The sequence below is a fragment of the Setaria italica genome, chromosome VIII (assembly GCF_000263155.2).
Source record: "Setaria italica strain Yugu1 chromosome VIII, Setaria_italica_v2.0, whole genome shotgun sequence".
Lineage (NCBI taxonomy): Eukaryota > Viridiplantae > Streptophyta > Magnoliopsida > Poales > Poaceae > Setaria > Setaria italica.
In genome coordinates, this window is record NC_028457.1 from 21,721,659 (window position 1) to 21,728,487 (window position 6,829).

Consider the following 6,829-nt stretch of genomic DNA (forward strand, 5'->3'; position numbering starts at 1 on the left):
GAAAAACACCTTGTGCAATGAGCTGAGCCCAATGTTTGCATCTTCGGCGAGATTACAGCAGGCGAGGTTTGAAAATGTCCTTTACTTGCACCTTCATCCAAGGGGATTGACTGAGAAAGAGAGCCCAAATTAAGGTCCAAATTAATATCCGGCGGTAAATGATTCAAATCATAGACCCTCTGATTAGCCGCTTTTTTCGCTGAATTCTGTGCTCTGGGAACCCAATGATTACTCAACTGTTGGAAAACTGAAGAACGAATCTTTGGATGATTAGCTGCAGTAGCAGACTGACCAGAACTTGATCCCCTGATTGGCACTGTGTTGGCACCAGTCAATGGTGTAAATCTTGAATAAGAAGCTTGTTTAGATCTCTTAGAGGCCACATGAATCCAAGGAAAGTGTACGCCTTTAGCTTTATCAAGAACAGATCGTGCAAAATGCATGCCTCTGTCATTCCAGAGATGAAAAACCACCCGAAAGGCATCGCACTGGAAAGAATCCATATTATACACAAGCAGGCCAACTTGCTTGGTCGAAACCGCAAAATTTGAAAATCCAGTCTTCCAATTCTTCCACAGCAAAAGAAGGAGTTGAACCTCCAAGAACCGACTGAAGGATGAAACCAACATTTTCCACTGACAGTTTGAAATGAGATCGTGGAAACGAAGCCAGGAGCCAAAAGCAGGAAGAGGAACCAGATGGTGAAACCCGAACTCCAAGCAAGGATCGTACCTTGGAGGAGAAATTGAGCCCTGGGCGTAGGTCAATGCTTGAGGGATCCATGGCCATGAGAAGAGGAAGACGAAGAGGAGGTGAGATGTGGACGCCAGGACCGGGTGCTCACCGGCGGGGGAGGGACTCAAGGGTCACCGCCTTAGAGCGCTCTCCATCACCCTTCAGATCAGTATAGCGGACACGCACTTCCCATCTAATGGTTTGAAATTACAAGACATTTCACTTCATCAGACCATAAGGATTGAAAACACTAAAACTGAAGTTTGTTGCTGAATTTCCATCCAAAGTTGTTGAAGATCTCCATAACCGTGCTCTCCAACTTGCAGCAATTGTCCTTCAAAGTATTTTTCTCTTCCTCTTTAGATAGCAGCGACCAACATCTTGTCTAGTATGTCGCTCTGAAGATGACCTGCATAAAGGAGTTAGGATTGGTTCTTTCGAATACCACCTCATTTCTATTCAACCAAATAGCCCAACAAAGCGCAGAAGCGCCCACAAGAATGTATTTTCTAATCTTTCGGAGAAACCTCTAAACCAAGATCCCAACAAATTATCAACACTAACAGGTGGTTGAATACCGAAAGAGATATGAACAACATTCCAAACAAACCTTGCCATAGGGCAATAAAAAAATAAGTGTTGTATCATTTCATTAGAGCTAAAAAACAGCACTTAGCACTATTGCCATCATCTCTTAGCTAGATTATCCTTTGTCAATATAACCCTTTTTTCAAGTACCACATGAACACTTTAATTTTGAGTGGTACTTTAATTTTCTAGGAATTACACATTGATCGTATGCCTTCATTTTGCATTATATCATTATATATTGATCTCATTGTGAACTTTTTATTCTTATTCAGTAACCAAATCATGGCATCTTCCTGATAAGTGAGATTGTATGTCACCACTTCTGCTACTAAAAGGATCCATTTTCTTAATCTTTCCCCTATCAGTGCACATCTGAAGGACACGTTCAGGGAACTGTGCTTAGCACTCTAGTTACTGTTTCATTTTTTGTTCTTGCAAACCATTAATAACTTTGCTTCATCTCAGTGCGAATATCATAATGAAGCATCATGTCTTCTGATCCCGTACATCCAGCACATTAGATGTCAAGCTGGCTCAGCTAGGCTCGCTTCAGCTCGTTTAGATAACGAGCTGGCTCAGCGCGGCTGGTTATCTAAATGAGTAGAAAGTGAAGCTCAGCTCAGCTCGTGACAAGCTCGAGCCAGCTTGATTTAGCTCCCGAGCTGAAGAGGGAGAGGGCGCAGGCTGCGGCGGGCCACGCTACAAGCGACGACGCGAGGGCGCAAGCCTGCATGCCGCCGGCCGGGCAGCGAGCTATGGTGCATAAGCTTTTAGCACGCATGCATGAATCCAGCACGAGCAGCACTAGCCAAAGGAATTCCGATCCTAGCCCAAGGAAAGGTAAAGAAAAGAAATTGGTAAAATTGTTTGAACTCAATCTTGCATTTTGATAAATAGATCACGAACTCCTAGAATTAAACTGTGCATCTGCCGATAGACACGGACCCCAAAAGCCTCAGCCGTGAGCCAAGGCATGGCCACCTCATCCTTGGAGATCTGAGGTCCTCATGCGGCATGCGAGCATGGAGAGAGCAGAGAAAACTTGCGGCCGGTTTTCGACTGGCTACAGTGGCAGAGGGTAGGGCAGGAGAGGGAAAGGGGAAGGGACGGGCGCCTCGGCCAGTCCGGCAAGATTCATGCGCCTACGCCGCCTCCACGGCTGCATGTTGCGTGAGAAGGGGAGAGGCCGAGAAGGAGCCGCAGGCTTGGCTGGTTGGGGTCCTTGGGATGGATAAGGTAAGCGGCTTTGAGCATCTCCAGCGGTCTCTCCTTCCCCAATACAACTACGTATTGGAAGAATTATTAAGAAAATAGTACACCAGCAGTCTCTTTTTGCCTTTTTTTCCTAATAATTATTGAGAAAATTCTCTATTGTTCCTTTCTTGGTCCTGAAAATTTTGAACCTCCCTATTTGACAATAGTGGCAGATCCAGAACTAAAATCCACCTATGGCGAATTCTATCACTACAGTGGTGTATAAGGGCCTGTTTGGGACTGCTCCACTCCAAAAAAAAATAGAGCTCTACTCCACCAACTCCACCTTCCTTCAGCTCCACTCCACTAAATCCACAAAAACATGAAGCTGTTGCACCTGTTTGGCAAATGGGATGACTCCTGCTGTAGGAACATGATGTTTTTACGTGCATTGTCTATTATACCCCTGTATTGTGGGACCCACATGTCAGTGTACATTGGACTAGAGGGAGAGTGAGCATCCCATCTCCTCTCCTCCGACTAGCCCAGCCCAGTGGGTCCTGTGCAGGCAACGGCCATGGCGTCCCTCCCCTTCCTCTGCCTCATCCTGCTTGTCCGCTCCTCACCGCCGCGTAGCAGATGCCCTCTTTCTCCATCAATGACACGGCCTGGCACCCCACCGACATCAACCGCACCCTCCTCTCGCCGCAAGGGGACTTCACCGCTAGGTTCGTGGCGGCGAGCTCTGATCTGCCCAAGTACCGCTTCACCATCAACGCTTCGGGTCGGCTCGCCTGGACTGCCGGCGGGAACAACACCGCCATCTGGTCAACCTCTGCCATGAATTCCTCCACAGGCACGGTGGTTCTGCAGCTCAACGACACGGGGAGCCTCATCTATGGCACAGCCTGGTCAAGCTTCTCTGAGCCAACCAAGGCACCATCAACCGGGTGCGGTAGCTCACGCTCGACGATGACAGCAACCTATGGCTCTACGGCCTGCTACCCAAGACCCGACAGTGGAACGTGGTGTGGCAGCTCGTGCAGGAGCCCTACACCATCCCGGGCACCTGCAAAGCCGACAGGATCTGCGTCCTCGTCAGCGTCAGCTGCATCTGCCCCTACCATGAATTCCTCCATGGGCACTCAGCAGCGGCCAAGGGGTGCGTGCCATCGGTCAGGCCGCGCCCGGCCATGGGCGCCCGTGGGTGGATCGGCCGGAGGGGAGATGGCGGTGGTGGAGGAGGAGGAATAGGAGTCGCGCCTCGCGGTGGCGGGTCAGGTGGTGGTGGACTCGTGGGGGTGGCAGCGAACTCGCGGGTTAGGGGGTGGCGGCGGACTCGCGAGGGCGGTAGTGGAACAGAAATAGTCGCGAGTCTTTTTTTTCCTTGAAATGGTACGTGTAAAGAGTGGCATTAATGATTGGTGGATAATTTCCACCCAACTCCAAGAGGAGGTATGAAAGTAGTTTTTTGGAAGCACCCCTTGAGGAGCTCCAGAAAAACCTTGGAGTTGCCCCCTAGATCCACCTTTTTCCTGGAGTTGGTATAGTTGGAGCTAGAGGTGTTTGGCAAGATGGATCTGGAGCGGAGTTGCAAAACTTGAAGCGGAGCAACTCCAAATAGAAAAGTAGCATGGAATTCCGAAGATCATAATTAAGTGATCATAAATTGACAAACAATTCCGCACATGATCCTAAAAAATAATTCTGAATATGGAATAGTATTTGAGCGTACTACTAAAGCTAATTGCAACGAGGGGACCAAATCAAATTCATTCTCCTATTTTTGATGGTCTGAAAGAGCACGCTTCATAATTCTCTTAACCAAGTCCTTCAAGCCCACCACAACTATCAATCAATCAAATAAAACATGAGTGCATCTAAACAAAACATGAGTACACGTGCATACGACTTGTAGTCACAAACCATGCAAAACATTCTATTCTACAACAATTATCCATTTCCAATGAATCCAATCTGCTAACCTTTCTCTTTCTGCCACCATATAGCTCGCCTCATCAGTTTGCCTTGACGGTGGTGCTCCCTACCCCTCCATGATCCCTTCTCGACGAATCCTATGCCCATGGTTGCTGTGCCAGTCTAGAACGCTGTGGGGACAGGAGAGTAAATGGGCCAATACGCTTCAAGATGCAGCCGGCCAAACCACCGGTGGGTGGCCGAACCCAATTCAGAGCACAACTATCTGACGCGGATACGGCGCTGTAACAGCTTCGTCTGCGATGCATCTGCCACCCCAAGGCTTTGCGTCGACGCGATGCCACGGGCGGTAGCCACGGTGCACACCGCCAGACTCGCCATAGTGGTGGATCCGCCCGACACTAGGTTTACTTTCATTTCTAATCTGACACTATCTTCTCTTTTTTTCGTAACGGTGGTAAGTGGAGGGTGAAAAGACCATTTTGCCCCTCAGCATGACCAAAAGGACCAAGTTAGTTTTGATGTCCATATTTCAGTAAAATATCTATGTGTTCATCTCATTCAGTGCATTCATTCGGTATAATTTTCTTTTACAAGGTCACCATCAATTTGATACATGCAAGCATTAAGGCCGTCCATATTGCAGCATTACCAGTAATTTGAAACTAAATTTGACACCTCAAAGCAAAAACATCTCACGTCCCTTTTACATTTGCCAAGAGAGAAAAAAATCTGTATTTGGATCACGTGACAATGCCTGGCAAGTGCTCGTGACGGGCTTCTGATGGTGGCTTCTGATGAGCGCTCCTGCCACAGCAGAGGCCGGCCCTAGCGGGGTTGGAGGAGGTAGGGACGCGATCGCGCAGCCCATCCTATTTCTGAGTCGTCGACCCAGTCTTCTTTGAGAGCGGCTAGCATCGCCTCAACTACTGCAGCAGAGGCCATCCCTGGTCGACGGCAAAGCGCGTCGACAAGGTGGCTGCCGGCGCCCACGGCGAGATCCTCATGGAAGTCGACCACGCCCACCGCCCGCGGTCACCTAACCCGTCCTCATCCCTGCGCAGAGCCCAGCATCCCAGGCGAGGAGCGGCCATCATCACCCTTGGGCCGCGCCCTCCGAGCACACGCTTGGAGCTGCAGGCTCGGTCGCCTCCGCACCATCCTCGCTGTCCATTGAGCTGCCGCCGCCGTTCGATCTAGAGGTAGGGGCTGGGGGCCAAGCGGCTTCAGTTAAGGGCATTTTGGTCCATTCAATAAAGTCCAATTGAGAAGTTAACGGAAGCACGTAATGGATTGAACGGAAGTATCGAACAGGGAATGATGTTTAATGTCAAATAGGGAAGTTCAAAACGGCCAAAAAAGAAAGCATTAATTTTACCGGTTTCAAACAAGGACAACCCAGTAATTAATCCGAACTCTCCCCAAATAAAGGAGGAGTTGTGACTCTCCCAATACGATAGTTAGATTGGGATGAGATTAATGGGAGACTGCAAAAGCAACTTTCCTAATAACGATGAAAGTGATATTAGTATATATCCCTATTAACTAGTTATTGGAAAATATTTATTGGAAGGATGCTGGAGATGCTCTAGAGAGATTGGACTCGGCGCTGCTAGTTCTTGTCGCTTGGTCTGCCTTTTGGCCTCGGCTCGTTGAGCTCACGAGCTGCTCGCGAGCCACCTCGAGCTAGCTCGTTACATAAATGAGCTAAAGTATCAGCTCAGCTCGGTCAAAAAATGTAACGAACCGAACCGAGCTGAGCCAGTCACTGGCTCACGATAAGAGCGAGTTAACCAGCCACGAGCATTTTGCCTAGCTCTAGATGTGCTCCCAGTTTTGTGGTCAACCAACCTATCGACGGTTTTGAGGTCGAAAGCAGTAAACCCACACACAAGGCACGACTCATCACTGGATTTAAGGTCCAAACCAGTCAACCATCGGGTTCAAGATGTGTAGCACATGCACAAACCTGATGCGTGACCGGCCTCCACCAAAACCCCCTGCATCATTGAGCCATCCACGGTCTCACACCATGAAAATCCTACTCAAATTATTTGTCATTGACATCTGTTCATAACTTGATTGATGATGTCTTCATCAACATGTATTCTTATCCGTTCCCATATACATTGTAGATCATCCATTGTCCGCATGGACTTCTTAGTCGATTGGACCCAAGCCACCTTATCAGTCCTTCATCCATTTGTCACCGACTATCGTAGCCGCATCTCTCTTGCACATAGTCCAGAGACACAACACTCATGATATATTTAACATAACTCATATGGTTAGCTATTAGAATAATCAAGCACATATAAATTATGAACTTAATAAAAATCCTTAAATCATGTAGTCAATCACTTATCACACC